Genomic DNA, 17,062 nt, shown 5'->3' with positions numbered 1-17,062 from the left:
GTCATCCTCCTCCTTCCATGAGACATCAGTATTGAGCTTTGCCGATCCCAGTAGTGGCTTCTTCCAATGTTCTGGTGGTCGTATGCACACTGCTGTTACATCATGCAATTTACTATTTCTCCTCCGGACGCTATGTGAGACCAGTGTCTTCCCTTTAGTGAAATCAACACTTGGGGTATGTTGTATTTCAAGCAAGGTAGACCTCATTCCACACATGCCAGTTCCGCCGCAGTGTCATGATCACAGGAAGCCGCTCCTCCTCAGTGCAGCCACCAAGTAAAATGGATGATCCATTCACGACCGGTGTTGGTTATGTTTTCCAACTTAGGCATTCTTCTCCTATTCGTCATCTCCATCCATAGTCGTCGAGCCAAGGGGCATCTACATAATGCATGGAATATATCCTCTCGTTCCATTCCACATAAAACAAATGTATCAGAGACCTCGAGGTTTCACTTACATTTTTTTCAAGTATGGCCAGCGAATTAGTAGCAACCCGCCATGCGAAGACTCGTACCTTAGTGGGAGCAGGGCATCCTCCCCCCTCCCCCCCCACTGTCTTCCAGAAGGCACGAGTGTCCTCTGGTGCCCTGCTCGTGGCGCACGCGGTGCTACTGGTTTGCTCCTCCAAAGCGACCTTGTAAGCTCTGCGCAAGGTGAAGATACCTCGCACGTTTGACGCCCATGAGAGTACATCATCCAGTCTACATGGGTTGGCTTTAATTACCAATATGCACTCTACATCCAGTGCGGAGAAGTGTTGTCGTAGAAGATCAACACGACATCTGCCATGGTCGTCCAGGAGTTCCAACACCTGCGGAAGGCGGCAGGTAGCGCGAGATGTGATTGGCCTATATGATGGAAGTCACGGGATTGATGGGTCCTGCCAGATAGGGATCCGCTCGCCTCTTCCCACGCGCCAAATGAGCCCTTTCTTGAGCAGCTTAAGGCCATGTTGGGAAAGTATTAAAAAACTGTGTCCTCAAGAGAGCCCTTAGGATAATATTTTGCTTTTAATACTTGAGAGGGTAAGGACTCTGGTCTGGTCATTAATCGCAATACTTGTGTAGCGAGCAAAGCTTGTTTGAACAAGTGAAAATCACGGAAGCCCATTCGACCCTTCCCTTTTGGCTCAATTAATTTCTCCCAAGCGCGCCAGTGAGTGTTCCTCTCTCCTTGTTTAGATCCCCACCATAATTTCCGCACTAATCGTGTAAGATCATCACACACTGAATAAGGCAGCTTAAACACCCCCATAATATACGTGGGAATGGTCTTTAAAACAGACTTTATTAAGTTTTCCTTCCCTGCATGTGAGAGTGTATCCCCCCATGCCATGATCCTTTTGGTCAGGCTCCGGTCTGTTTTGGCTCCGGGTGGATGGATGGATGGCGTTTCCTTTATGGGCTTGGGCTCCGGGTTACAGGCCCGGATTGGGGAATTTCCTACGATCCAATCATCGGTTCATGGGATCCATTGTGGACGAAATCCAGAAGCTATGGGTGAGATTTCAGGGCTCTTTCGTGCTAGGAATTTTAAAAGGGGTATAAAATTTGTAGGAAATATTACTTCGAAACACTTTGATTTGTAGGAATGGCTTCCTGTCACATACCCTGTAGGAATTGAGATGCATGTCATCTCACTTCATATGTTTTTTCTATTCCTATGATACTCTTATTCAATGAACCAAATGAGTCCTCTGATATGGATGAAAGAAATTGTGAGTAACAAAATAAATATGGCGGTGTTTGTTCCCTTCATTTCAGAGCATATGGAAGGGAAGACTTTTTGTGGAATAATATGAAGAGTAATTTGATATAATGTTGAGTGGACTGATATGTCTCCATGTATCTGATGTATTATAGTTTCTTTTGTTCTGTGCTACTCCTATGTCATTACTGCATATCTTGGTACAATTTTTATCAGCTCTATTGTACTAACCTAATAATTAGTATTCATTGCAAATTGTTGTATTATTGTGTTTTTGGACTTCTCAAAAAATCATTGCTTTTGAGGATAAAAAAAGAAAAAAATAGTTTTGGAAGTTCCTCACCAGGAAGGATCCAGAAAAGCACACGAGTCATTCGGGAGCCCTGTGGGCCCCATGCACCCTAGACCCACATCCAGGATGTTGGCCTCATGGGGTGGTCATGTGGGCCCACACGGGTTACCTCCATTGCCTCTCGGTGCCCTTGCCTTTGTATATTCCTGAAACCTGTAAAAATTATTATCGAGGATTTTTATTGCCGCCGTCTCTTGTTATGCAAAGTCCAATCTGGAGGCCTTTTTTCGTACTCTGCAAGAGGGAGATCGATCCCGAAAGCCATCTTCATCAACCTTGCTGCCACCATGACCATGCATGTGTGAGTAGTCCTCCTATGGGCTCATGACAGTAGCTAGATGACATCTTCTCTCCCTTGTTTTCAATACAAGGATCACATGAGCTGCCTTGCATGATTGTGATCCATCTGATGATTCTCAATGTTTCTTGCGCATGACGAATTGACACTTTGTGATCATATCTATATATGAATTTCTTTGGTTTCTTTACTACATTATTTATGGACGTATATTCTCTTTGATCTATTAGTCTTTTACTAGCCATGTTTATATGAACGATCTCCAAGAGGGACTCGTGTATGTTAGTTGAGTTTAGCCTTGCAGTAATCCGTCTTAGTTACATGAATATAAAAATGCTTGCATTGTGTTACTAAAAAGGATCAGGATGGACCTAGGGTGAATAGGTAGAATGGCAAATTTCAGAGTACAGGACATGTCGAAGCTCCTTCGGAACGTCAACTACCATGACTGACTCTGTGCTAGACCTTGCTCGGCATGCCAGAATGTGAGTTAGTTTGTTAGTAAAAGATGACATCGTATCAAATATTGTATTGAACCCCAAACATCACAAAGTCATTTTGAGCGGTTGTGGTAGGTACCAATAGATCTTACACCACTCATGTTTTCTTAATATGGCCCATCTAGATGTATAGTAGTAGTACAGTTCCTGTATATTTTGTTTTAGTCAAATCAGTGTCAGTTTAGTGACACAGAGACAGAGGACCACCTTTTTCCAGGGAGATGCGCAGCTCTCTTCTCTCTCTACCTCCTAAACAAATCCATAGACTTTTCTTTTATCTTACACATTTTAAATCACTCATATATTTTTTTAAAATATTTTGTTTGTGAAATAATTTATATATTTGAACTCTCGGCACCAAGACCTTTAAAACTAGACCAATATTGGATACATTTTAAACACGTTTAAATTTTGACGTTTCACATCCCATATGTGAAACGAACCTATTTCACTAGAAAAATGTGAAACAAATCTGTTTCCACTAGATATATGTGAATCAACCTATTTCAGTGGAACCCATTTAACCCAAGTATAAAACTGAAATGTCATTCTATGAAACTAAATATTTAAAAATGTGTAACAGTTTATTTCAAAAGAGTGAAATATGTTTTTTTAATGTGCAATTGAAATAAATTTGATTTTTGTGAAACAAGTTATTGAAAAGTGAAATGTAGCTTCTAAACATGAAGAAAAGTATGAAACTGAAATGTCAACCTATGAAACTGATTATTTGGAAATATGTAACCATTTTTTAAAAGATTGAAATATGTTATTTCAAAATTGTAGAATTGAAATATATGTGATTTTTTGTGAAGCTAGCAGTGAAAAGTGAAATGTGGATTATGAAAATGAAAATAATATGAAATTAAAATATCAACTTATGGAACTGATTATTTGGAAGTGCGTATTAGTTTAATTCAAAAGAGTGAACTATGTTATTTTTGTGAAACAACCCTACAAAAAGTGAAATGTGGGTTTTGAAAATGAAAACAATATGAAACCAAAATGTCATCATGTGAAACTGATTATTTCAAAATAGGTATCAATTTATTTCAAAAGAGTGAAATATGTTATTACAAAATTGGTCACAATTTATTGAGTAATATTTTGATATTTTTAGGAATTTTTCAAAAAGGTTACAATGTTTTTTAGGGAATTTGTTTTTGGAGAAGTGTTTTAAGGAAGCTTAAAAAATGTTGCCATGTATTAAAAATATGTTTTTAGGGAAGTTTTCAGAGGAAGTATTTTAGGTAACTTAGAAAATATATTTATTGTAGTTAAAAAATGTACAGTATGTATTTATAAAAAATTTATCATAAATTCAAAAAGTGCTAAAAACATGGATTTTTTAAAAAATATATAAGTAATGAATTTTAAAAATGTCCAAAGTTTATTAAAAAATATTACACGTGTGTGCTAAAAATATACATTGTATACTGAGAAAAAGTAGGCATGTGTGAAAAAGCAAAACCAATTAAAACCGACAAAAAGAAAAGAAAAAATACAAAGAAAATCAAGACAGAAACAAAAGAAAGCCAAAAATATAACGAAGAAAGAAAAAAACCAGTCAAAACATAAAGTGTAATGAAGGAGAAAAGAAAACCGAAGAAAAAACAAAGGAAAACTAAAGGAAAAAGGAAAAAAAACAGAGCAGAGGGAGCGAACCTACGGCTATGCATGAGCGGCTCGAGCGACTGCATTAATGGGCCCAACTCAGTGAATACAAGCTAAACACTCTCAAGGTTCAAAATAAACCGGGATTAATAGATCGATCCAGTTCTTTCAATTCTTGTAATATAGCTCATGAGTCTAGGAGTTCGAATATTGAGGCTCGCAATCTCGCTAAGCACACTTTAACTCTTGGGTTTGGACGCCATGTTTGGTTGGACCAACCTGGGAGCTGCACTTCTTATCTGCAGCTTGGCGAGGTTGTCTCATAAAAAAATAAACACCCTCAAGGTTTAAAATAAGCCGGGATTAATAAATTAAGAGTGCCAATTTCCGAGATTCAAAGTTCAGGGTTTGATTTAAGATCTCGTCTACAAGAAGGTTTCCTTTACACTTTTTCCCACAAAAAGCATACAGCCGTACGTCCACGCGCCGATCGCCGGCCGTGTGCGATCATGGCGGCCAGCTCTTGGAATCCTTGTGCAAGGATGCTCATCTTGCCCGACGCGTCCGTGCGGTCCGCAACCTTCCCCGTGGACAACTCGGAGACGACGGTGAAGGCGACGGTGACGGCCATGACCGGGAGGATGGAGGAGAGTGCCGCCGCCGTCAGTCTGCTCGTCGGCGCGGCGCTCCGCCATGGCCGATGGCTTCGGGTCCGCACGGATGGAGGACTCCATACGGTCTTGACGTAATCCTTTTCCGCTGTTTCAAGTTTCCTGATCGGGCACTAGTCTGAGTCCGCATCCAACACGTACCAACGTGTCCGTCTCCCGCCGGAGCTCTCCTACGTGCTCTATATGTGCCGCCGCCCGCGGAAGCCTTCCTCCGATCCATCGTTCTCTTCTCGCCATGTCGGACGGCGGCGTGCCTCGCAGGAGGAGGACAGGGTTTGTCGCGCCGGCCGCCGCCATGCCGCAGGAGAGCGCCGGTGCTGGATCGTCTTCCGGCTCGGTGCTGCCCGCGGGCCAGCGCGAGACCGAGGCGGTGCCGCGACCTGGATACGACGAGGAAGAACGGAAGCGCAAGGGGAAGATGCCGGCCGTGGACCAGAGCCTGCCCGTCGAGACGAAGCTCATGGGCGACGCCATCCGCGCTCACGCGAACACGAGCACGTCGCCGCCCGTCGAGAATAAGCTTATGAGCGACGCCATCGGCGCCCACGCGAACGCGAGCACGCCGACGCCGTTCGCGGCATATAAGGACGTCCCGTTCGACTACGACGCCGTCAGCCAAAGGCTCCGCGACGTGCTCGGCGGTCTCGGCGTCGTCGCTGGCCCGGTGTGCGTCTACGAGAAGGTGATGACCATATCCGACAGGGGCAAGGATCAGAACCGCCTCCTGATATCGTGCAAGGATGGCGGTCACAAGAACAAAAGCGGCAGCAAGAAGGGGGAGAAGAAGAAGCAGGGCAGCGGCGGCGGCGGCGGCGGCGTCGACGAGCATCGCGCAGCGGCGATCTTCGCCAAGATCTTCTCGCACGAGGAGAAGCTCAAGGTGGAGGAGGGGCAGGCGGAGGCGGAGAAGAGGCAAGAGTCGGAGGGGATGGAGAAGAAGAAGAAGCTTGGTCTGGGCGTGCAGGTGTACGACCGCGACGGCGAGATGTACGCGCTCAAGTGCAGGTACCTGGAGTGCAACAGCGCCTACCGGTTCATCGATAGTGACTATGGCCGCTTCCTGGGGAATAACGGCCTGCTCGTCCTCGTCGACCCCGAGAGGAAGAAGAGGAAGAGGTCGCCGGAAGAACAAGGCAGCGACGGCCAGGGCGACTCGCCGCTCGCCGTGGGGGCGGGCACGGAGGGCAAGAAGAAGAGGCGGAAGGGCAAGACGCCGTCGCCGGAAGCGGCAGGCAGCGAGGGGCAGAGCAGCTCTCCGTCGCCCGAACCCGACGGCGGGGAGCCAAAGGTGCGCCCTGCCCGCATCGAGCTGTGGGCGTTCCGGTCGCCCAAGCTGACGCAGGGGTGCACCAACCACGCGGACGGCAAGCTCGGGCTGGTCCTGCTGCACTACCTCGAGGGCGACGGCGACGGCGCCGAGGCCGGCCGTGTCGCGGATGAGCCTGAGCCGCGTAGTTCTGAGGAGGAAGATGTCATGGAACCGGCGGCAACGCCCAACGCGGGCGAGGCTGCGCACCAGATGGCCGTGGATGTGCCTGACGTGGTCGTCGAGGACGGCGCGGGCGCCCATGAGGACGCCGTTCATGCCCATGCGGAGGCCGTGCCCGTCATGGAACCGGCGATGCCCGACGTGGGTGCGCACGAGATGGCCGTCCATGCGCCGGCCGTGGTGCTGCCTGTCCTCGCCGGTGCACACGAGGAGGACGCCGTGCCGGTCATGGACGCGGACGAGAGGACGCGAGTGCTAGAGGCTGCACAGGGGTTGCTACTGTTACGTGAGAGACCAGTAGTTTTCTAATTTAGCTGTACGTAGGTTGCCTCAAAATTCAATTTGAGTCGGTCGGTTTTTAGGCTGTTGATTTCTGCTTCAAGATTCGTGCTCCTCATGTTTTGGGCCCAGATTTTCAGCCGACCACTGTTTTGAGCCAGTCGGTTTTTTATTGGGCTGAAGGCCAATTCGTGTTGCCTGTTTATAGGTCTAGAGTGCTTCCTCACTTCCTGTTTGTCTGCATTTTTTGCTTTTCTTTTTTAGTCGTTTTTATTTATGTGTATTTGTGGATGTTGGGTGAGTGCAAAATGTGCACATGTAAGTAATTAATGTATTTGAACTCCAGGCGCAAAGGCCTTTAGAACTAGACCGATCTTGGATACATTTTAAACACGCTTAAATTTCAACGTTTCACATTTCGTATGTGAAACGAACAAATTTCACTTGAAAAATGTGAAATAAACCTTTTTTCAATAGAAATACGTGGAACCAAGCTATTTCACTAGCTTGAACCATATTCCAACCCAAATATGAAACAAAAATGATAACTTGTGAAACTGATTATTTGGAAATGTGTAACAGTGTATTCCAAAATTGTGAAATATGTCGTTTCACAAATGTGCACCGCAAAAAAAAAAGAAATTGATGTGCTTTTTGTGAAACAAGCCAGCTACAGATTTTAGAATTGTGAAAAATAACTACAGAGGGTGAATTTATAATGTATGAATGATTTTTTTGCAAATGTGAAATAGTCTATTTCAAAAGGGTGAGATAAGCCATTCTACAAAAGTGCAACTGAAATAGATGTGATATTTGTGAAACAAGCAAGCAACATATTTTAGAATTGTGAAGTAATAACTACAAAAAGTGAAATTTCAATGTACGATTATGAAATTGATTATTTGAAAATGAGAAATAGTGTTTCAAAAGTGTGAAATTGTAATATACGATTGTGAGACTGACTATTTGAAAAAATTAACATATTTCACTCTTTTGAAATAAACGGTTACACATTTCCAAATAATCAATTTCATAACTATACATTACAATTTCATTTTATGTGGTTACTATTTCACAATTTAAAACACGCATTTCACTTTTCAATGGCTTGTTTCACAAAAAAAAACATCTATTTCAATCACACATTTCTCAAATAATCAATTTCACTTTTTTGAAATAAATTGCTTCACATTTTCAATAATCGGTTTTCATAGGTTGACATTTCCGTATCATATTTTTTTTTCACTTTCATAACATATATTTCACTTCCCACTGTCTTGTTTCACAAAAAAACACATTTTTCACGTGAAACGGGTTTGATCCACATAGGAAATGTGAAATGTAGAATTTTAAACATGTTTGAAATGTATCCAGTATTAGTTTAGTTATAAAAGTCTTGCGTCAGGAGTTGAAATATATACATTATTTCGAAAACAAGCTTATGTTTTAAAAGATACAAATGTTTTTACTTATCTAAGATGAAATAAAGTCCATGAATTTGTTTGCATGGGAGAGAGAAGAGTAGACCCATGAGGAGAGAGAGTGGGCTATCACATCCATGTGAACCATGTAAGAACAATGATGGGGCCCATACTTGTATTAGACATGGTATTCATTTTGTATAGGCCAAAAGGAGAGATAACGGATGTGTATGGGCTGGATTTCAAAGTAGCATGCGAATGGTTGGATCATTACCGGATAGCTACCGTTAACGCTCAAAAAGACTTTGCGGTACTAGAGGCTCAGTTAGCGTAGGAACAAATGTGTTTTAACGCATCGATCCAATGATGCATTCTCATTTATCTTCTTTGTGTGTTTTGGGACCATTCTATACAAGGGTCGAATTTGAGATACAAGGGCTTGCTCTTTCACGTGGCGATTAATAAAATCATAGGCATTTTTTGGTTTGATGCGGGGGTGGTCCTTCCTACTGATGTTTATGCAGCTAGGTCGTTGCGATGAAGCCGCAAGCTTCGCCGTCGAGGAAGTGTCGTACTCGAAGCCGAGGAAGGGTCGCTGTCGAAGCTGGATCTAGCCAGTCTTCACGCCCGTGGGGGAGCAGGCTTTAGCTGCCAGCCACAGCCGAACCAGATGAGATCCCTACGATGGAGCCGGAGTTGGCGGCCGAAAACCTGCCAGGGCCGTCAATACGGAACACTTCCACTCTGGCGACATTGCTGGGAGTCGGGTCCATACTGTATCCAGTGGTCAGAAGCACGGGGCTCGGCAGTTTCCTAACTATTAGGGTGGCTGGCAAGATGAATAGGAGGTTCTATGCCCGGGTGCTGTCTAGGTTAGATCCAAAAACCATGGGGATGACTTTCCCAGATAAGCAAGTTAGGTACTTAGACAGGGAGGCAGTTGGTAGGATTACAGGTGTGGTGTCTGGCAATAGGCCTGTTAAATTTGGACCACTGAAAGATAGGGTCAAAACTGTTGAGAAGGTGCAGTTGTTCCTTGGCTTAGAAGTTAGAGCGTCCGCTGGAATTAAGGTAGGGGATTTGCAGAAATTAGCTCAGATATGTGATCCTGAGGAGATGTCAGCAAATCAATTAGACACGATGCGCGTAGCCTACACATTGCTTGTTTGCTGCACCCAGGTGGACCCAAGGGGTGCCCAGGCAAACGTGCCAGATGAGTTGCTAGCATGTGTAGAGAAGCCTAGCAAGATCGGGGAGTACGACTGGGCGAGGTACATCCTTACTGTCACCAGGCGAGCTGCAGAAAAATTCAAAGCTGATCTCCTAGCTGGTGCAAAAACATACACTTTAGGGGGGGGGGTGCAATCTTCTGCTTCAGGTTAACAACTTTAAAGATTAAAAAATGTATTTTCATGAAATGTTGGCTGTTTTGCATGAACACCTTCTTGTTCTCTTGAAAATCTACAACTTTTCTGCCTTGAGTGGATCGATTTCAAGGCAGCAAGCATCGACACAGACCTGGTGCCTAAGATTGCCGTGTACTCTTCGGAGAAGATGGAGGAGCTCATCACTTTGGTTGAAGAAGACCGGCAGAGGGCGGATGAGCACCGGAGATACAAGGTTAGGACTGGAATTACTAAACGAAGATAGCTCTGGCTTCAATTCATTGGCTTTGAACCATAAAACAAAAATTCATTTCTCCCTTGGGCTGTGACATTTACAGTTTGTCTGTTTTGTGTTGCAGACAAGGCCAGAGGGGAGCATGGGTGGGCTTCCTATGAGGTGGCACCCGATGATGGCAGCGAGAGTGGGTGAAGTTGCAGCATCCAGCATGGTCGAAGTTGGAGAGGTGAGCAACCTGGTAAATATGTTTGTGCAGGCCAATGCAGTCTGATCTATTATGGTGCTGGTCTATTCTGACATGTTTAATGTTCTGATATAACTGCAGGGGATGCATAACATCATGGTTGTGATCGAAGACCATGTCATGCCAATGCTTATGGATGTTGTGGTCAGGGTTGCGGCAGAGACAAGTGAAGAAAATAGGAGCTCGGTTGTGGAGAGTATAATCATGCAGGCTGATGATCAAAAGAAGAAACTACAGTATTGTTTTGGAAGCAAGCTGTACCCTAATGCTGTTAGCATGGCGCACGAAGCAGCACCACTGGCATGTAAGTCGCGTGTGGGGCGGTCGCATTATTAACAAAAAAATTCGATATGTAGAACTATGAGTGCACTGATAGCTGATAGGAAAAAGTTCCAAAAATTGCAGACCGAGGAGGCAACATCTCACTTGTTGGCGCTGCTGTAGGTTCTGGTGCTGGATCTTCTCGCGGAGAACCATCTGGATCAGGTAAATGATTCCGCAAACGAGGAGCTGCGTTATTTGAATTTCTGGAATGTAGGCTGTAGAGTGCATGCCCATGAATTTGATTGGGGTTGATGTTTGTTTCCAGTTGCGGTTGCTGGTGGGGAGGCAGGCGATAGCTGTTTTCATATTCCTTGGAGTGCAAAGGCGCAGGGTGGCGTAGAGGCTACACGCTTTGTCAACCCATCAGATCAAGATGATGCCTGTGCAAGCAGCATTGCGATTGCATCGACGATGGCGCTGCCAGCCCTTGTTCCAACCAGTGCTGCTGAAAGTGATGACGAGGTTGCGCTGCATGACGAGGACATTGCATTCTGCCTGCGTTCAATGTTTGCATCCTCGGGTTAGTATAAAAGAAGCTGTAAAAACTGAAAAAACGATGTTTGGGTGGAACGCCACATCCAGATAGATGTGTGGGTGGAAGCAAGGCTGTGGCAGTCAGGTTGGTTACCGCGACCATAAGATTGAGCTTCAACATATCTCTGACCATGGCTAGAATTGCTCCAATATGCTGGTCCAGCGCGTGAGCTGGAATTTGGGGCTCCCCCTCCTGGATCTGGTTCTGGACCACGTTGGCACCAAGATGAGCCGGGATAAACCTAGCGTACCCCTCCTGCCACTCGTAGAACTTGCATCTCCCGGCCTGCGTTCAAAAAATAGAGGACATCAAGTAAAAGCAAAATCGGGGTTTCGATCTGATGCGTACATATGAGAGAAACTCTCGATCTGATGCCTACATATCAGAGACACTTACATCTTTCTGTATGCATTTGTAGAATTGTTGTCCGGGCTTCGATGAACTGGCTCCGCAGACGTAGGTGAGGATCTTGTCGCCGCAGTACGAGAAAGGGATTAGAGGCAACATCTCCTGTGAGGCAGGGCGCTGGCTGGAAGACGACGAAGAAGCCATGGCGCCGATGGATCTGGAGCTCGGAACAGTACAGGATATTTCTGGAGTAGTGTGGAGGAAGATGCGTGGTGCGGATCTGCTGGAAATGTGTCGGCCGGTGGGTGGGGATGTAGAAAACGGCCGTTAGATGGGCCGGGAGGTACAGAAATGACGGCCCGTCTGTGCCGATCCACGCGCTGTCTGTTCTGTCCATACATGAGCTAACGTCATCTCGGATTGTACCGTTGTGTGGGGCCGCTGTCCAGAATTTCGCCCGCAGTATACAGCGCAGAATACATGTGCATGCGCGAATCTCGAGCTCAGCGGGTGGTCCAGATTCCGGGAGCATCTGGACCCGGGAGCCAAGTTGCTTTTCCGATTTTGTAGGGATAACTTTCTTTGGCCATGTTATTTTGAAGAGACATAATTGCTTAGTTAGTATGCTTGAAGTATTATTATTTTTATGTCAATATTAAAATTTTGTCTTGAATCTTATGGATCTGAATATTCTTGCTACAATAAAGAGAAATACATGATGAATATGTTAGGTAGCATTCCACATCAAAAATTCTGTTTTTATGATTTACCTACTCGAGGACGAGTAGGAATTAAGCTTGGGGATGCTGATACGTCTCCAACGTATCTATAATTTTTGATTGTTCCATGCTATTATATTATCTGTTTTGGATATTTATGGGCTTTATTAAACACTTTTGTATTATTTTTGGGACTAACCTATTAACCCAGAGCCCAGTGCCAGTTTCTGATTTTTCCTTGTTTTAGAGTATCACATAAAAGGAAAATCAAATGGATTCCAATTGACCTGAAACTTCACGGAACTTATTTTTGGACCAGAAAAAGCCCACGGAGTATCGGAGATGGACCAGGAGAGTCCCGGGCTGCCCACGAGGGTGGAGGGCGCGTCCACCCCCCTGGGCGCGCCCCCTGTCTCATGGACAACCCGGAGGTCCACCGACGTACTTCTTCCTCCCATATATACCCATATACCCTAAAAACTTCGGGGACGAGAATAGATCGGGAGTTCCGCCGCCAGAAGCCTCCGTAGCCATCGAAAACCAATCTAGACCCGTTCTGGCACCCTGCCGGAGGGGGGAACCCCTCTCCGGTGACCATCTTCATCATCCCGGCGCTCTCCATGACGAGGAGGGAGTAGTCCACCCTCGGGGCTGAGGGTATGCACCAGTAGCTATGTGTTTGATCTCTCTCTCTCTCGTGTTCTTGAGGTGGCACGATCTTGATGTATCGCGAGCTTTGCTATTATAGTTGGATCTTATTATGTTTCTCCCCCTCTACTCTCTTGTAATGGATTGAGTTTTCCCTTTGAAGTTATCTTATCGGATTGAGTCTTTAAGGATTTGAGAACACTTGATGTATGTCTTGCGTGGGATACCTGTGGTGACAATGGGGTATTCTATTGATCCACTTGATGTATGTTTTGGTGATCAACTTGTGGGTTCCGTGACCTTGGGAATCTATGCATAGGGGTTGGCACACGTTTTCGTCTTGACTCTCCGGTAGAAACTTTGGGGCACTCTTTGAGGTACTATGTGTTGGTTGAATAGATGAATATGAGATTGTGTGATGCATATCGTATAATCATACCCACGGATACTTGAGGTGACATTGGAGTATCTAGGTGACATTAGGGTTTTGGTTGATTTGTGTCTTAAGGTGTTATTCTAGTACGAACTCTAGGGCTGCTTGTGACACTTATAGGAATAGCCCAATGGATTGATTGGAATGAATAACTTTGAGGTGGTTTCGTACCCTACCATAATCTCTTCGTTTATTCTCCTCTATTAGTGACTTTGGAGTGACTCTTTGTTGCATGTTGAGGGATAGTTATGTGATCCAATTATGTTATTATTGTTGAGGGAACTTGCACTAGTGAAAGTATGAACCCTAGGCCTTGTTTCAACGCATTGCAATACCGTTTACGCTCACTTTTATCATTAGTTACCTTGCTGTTTTTATATTTTCAGATTACAAATACCCATATCTACTATCCATATACCACTTGTATCACCATCTCTTCGCCGAACTAGTGCACCTATACAATTTACCATTGTATTGGGTGTGTTGGGGACACAAGAGACTCTTTGTTATTTGGTTGCAGGGTTGCTTGAGAGAGACCATCTTCACCCTACGCCTCCTACGGATTGATAAACCTTAGGTCATCCACTTGAGGGAAATTTGCTACTGTCCTACAAACCTCTGCACTTGGAGGCCCAACAACATCTACAAGAAGAAGGTTGTGTAGTAGACATCACATACCAAGGACACTTTTGCTCGCGCCATCAACTCAAGGAGAGTATATTGCGAGCTATGTCGTCATGATGCTGCGACCGGCGATTGGCGCCACAGAGTGCAAGCCGCTACATGCGCGGAGCTGGTGCAAAATGCTACCTCTTGAGCACTGCGTTGGTTTTCCCTTAAAGAGGAAAGGGTGATGCAGTAAAGCAGTGTAAGTATTTCCCTCAGTTTTTGAGAACCAAGGTATCAATCCAGTAGGAGGCCACGTGCGAGTCCCTCGCACCTACACAAACAAATAAATCCTCACAACCAACGCGATAAGGGGTGGTCAATCCCTACACGGTCACTTACGAGAGTGAGATCTGATAGATATGATAAGATAATATTTTTGGTATTTTTATGATAAAGATGCAAAGTAAAATAGAAAGCAATAAAAATAACTAAGTATTGGAAGATTGATATAATGGAGAATAGACCCGGGGGCCATAGGTTTCACTAGTGGCTTCTCTCATGAGCATAAGTATTTATGGTGGGTGAACAAATTACTGTTGAGCAATTGACAGAATTGAGCATAGTTATGAGAATATCTAGGTATGATCATGTATATAGGCATCACGTCCGAGACAAGTAGACCGACTCCTGCCTGCATCTACTACTATTACTCCACACATCGACCGCTATCCAGCATGCATCTAGAGTATTAAGTTCATAAGAACAGAGTAACACTTTAAGCAAGATGACATGATGTAGAGGGATAAACTCATGCAATATGATATAAAACCCATCTTGTTATCCTCGATGGCAACAACACAATACGTGCCTTGCTGTCCCTACTGTCACTGGGAAAGGACACCGCGAGATTGAACCCAAAGCTAAGCACTTCTCCCATTGCAAGAAAGAACAATCTAGTAGGCCAAACCAAACTAATAATTCAAAGAGACTTGCAAAGATAACCAATCATACATAAAAGAATTCAGAGAAGATTCAAATATTGTTCATAGATAAACTTGATCATAAACCCACAATTCATCGGTCTCAACGAACACACCGCAAAAGAAGATTACAACGAATAGATCTCCACAAGAGAGGGGGAGAACATTGTATTGAGATCCAAAAAGAGAGAGAAAGCCATCTAGCTAATAACTATGGACCCAAAGGTCTGAAGTAAACTACTCACACTTCATCGAAGGGGCTATGGTGTTGATGTAGAAGCCCTCCGTGATCGATGCCCCCTCCGGCGGAGCTACGGAACGGGCCCCAAGATGGGATCTCGTGGATACAGAAAGTTACGGCGGTGGAATTAGGGTTTTGGCTCCGTATCTGGTAGTTTGGGGGTACGTAGGTATATATAGGAGGAAGGAGTACGTCGGTGGAGCAACAGGGGGCCCACGAGGGTGGAGGGCGCGCCCCCTACCTCGTGTCTTCCCTGTTGGTTGCTTGACGTAGGGTCCAAGTCTCCTGGATCATGTTCGTTCCGAAAATCACGTTCCCAAAGGTTTCATTCCGTTTGGACTCCGTTTGATATTCTTTTTCTGCGAAACTCTGAAATAGGCAAAAAATAGCAATTCTGGGCCGGGCCTCCGGTTAATAGGTTAGTCCCAAAAATAATATAAAAGTGTATAATAAATCCCAATAATGTCCAAAACAAAATATAATATAGCATGGAACAATAAAAAAATATAGATACATTGGAGACGTATCAAGCATCCCCAAGCTTAATTCCTGCTCGTCCTCGAGTAGGTAAATGATAAAAACAGAATTTTTGATGTGGAATGCTACTTGGCATAATTTCAATATAATTCTTCTTATTGAGGCATGAATGTTCAGATTTGATATGATTCAAGATAAAAGTTTAATGTTGACATAAAAACAATAATACTTCAAGCATACTAACTAAGCAATTATGTCTTATCAAAATAACATAGCCAAAGCAAGTTATCCCTACAAAATCATATAGTCTGGCTATGCTCCAGCTATGCTACAAGACTTCAACATCTCTAACAATCCCAATTGGTGAAATAGTATCTCTATTGGCAAAGCTTAATGGTAACATCGATATCTTCTATCTCAGCAGGTGCAATATCATGCATAATTTCTTTGTATAAGGAATGAGATATTGCACTTGCACTAGCACCCATATCACATAAGCCATGATAGCAATGATCTCCTATTTTAACAGAAATAACAGGCATGCCTACAACATGTCTATGTTTATTTTTAGTATCAGGTCTAGCAATTCTAGTAGTCTCATCATAGAAGTAAATAACATGCCCATCAATATTATCGGCCAAGAGATCTTTAACCATAGCAATATTAGGTTCAACTTTAACTTGCTCAGGGGGTTTGTGTGTCCTAATATTACTTTTGTTGACTACATTTGAAACTTTAGCATGATCCTTTATTCTAACAGGGAAAGGTGGTTTCTCAACATAAGCAGTAGGAACAACAGGATCATTATAATAGTCTTTTCTTCAACTTTAATAGGTGCAACTAATTTTACTTCAATGGGAGGATTATATTTAAACCACTTCTCCTTAGGGAGATCAACATGAGTAGCAAATGATTCACAGAAAGAAGCTACAATCTCAGAGTCAAGTCCATATTTAGTGCTAAATTCACGAAATGCATCGGTATCCATAAAAGATTTAACACAATCAAACTTAGGTGTTATACCTGACTCCTTACCTTCGTCGAGGTCCCAATCTTCAGAGTTGTGTTTAATTCTTTCCAATAAATCTCATTTGAATTCAATAGTCTTCATCATAAAAGATCCAGTACAAGAAGTACCGAGCATGGAGCGATTAATGAGAGAAAGCCGAGCATAATTTTTTTGAATAATCATTTCTCTTGAGAGCTCATGATTGGGGCATGAATATAACATTGAATTAAGCCTCCCCCAAGCTTGAGTGATGCTTTCTCCTTCGCGAGGCCAAAAATTATATATATAATCACGATCATGATGAACAAGATGCATATGATAAAACTTCTGGTGAAATTCCAATTTCAATCGCTTATAGTCCCATGATCCCATATCATCACATAGCCTATACCATGTCAATGCATCTCCCTTCTAAGATAAAGGGAAGACCTTATTCTTGCTGACATCCTCGGCCATACCTGCAAGCTTAAATAATCCACAGACCTCATCCACATAGATTAACTGTAAATCGGGATGCAATGTTCCATCTCCTGCAAAA

Source organism: Triticum urartu, chromosome 3A, assembly GCF_056163025.1.
Source record: "Triticum urartu cultivar PI428250 chromosome 3A, HENAU_Tu73, whole genome shotgun sequence".
Lineage (NCBI taxonomy): Eukaryota > Viridiplantae > Streptophyta > Magnoliopsida > Poales > Poaceae > Triticum > Triticum urartu.
Note: the sequence above shows the minus strand (reverse complement) of the source record.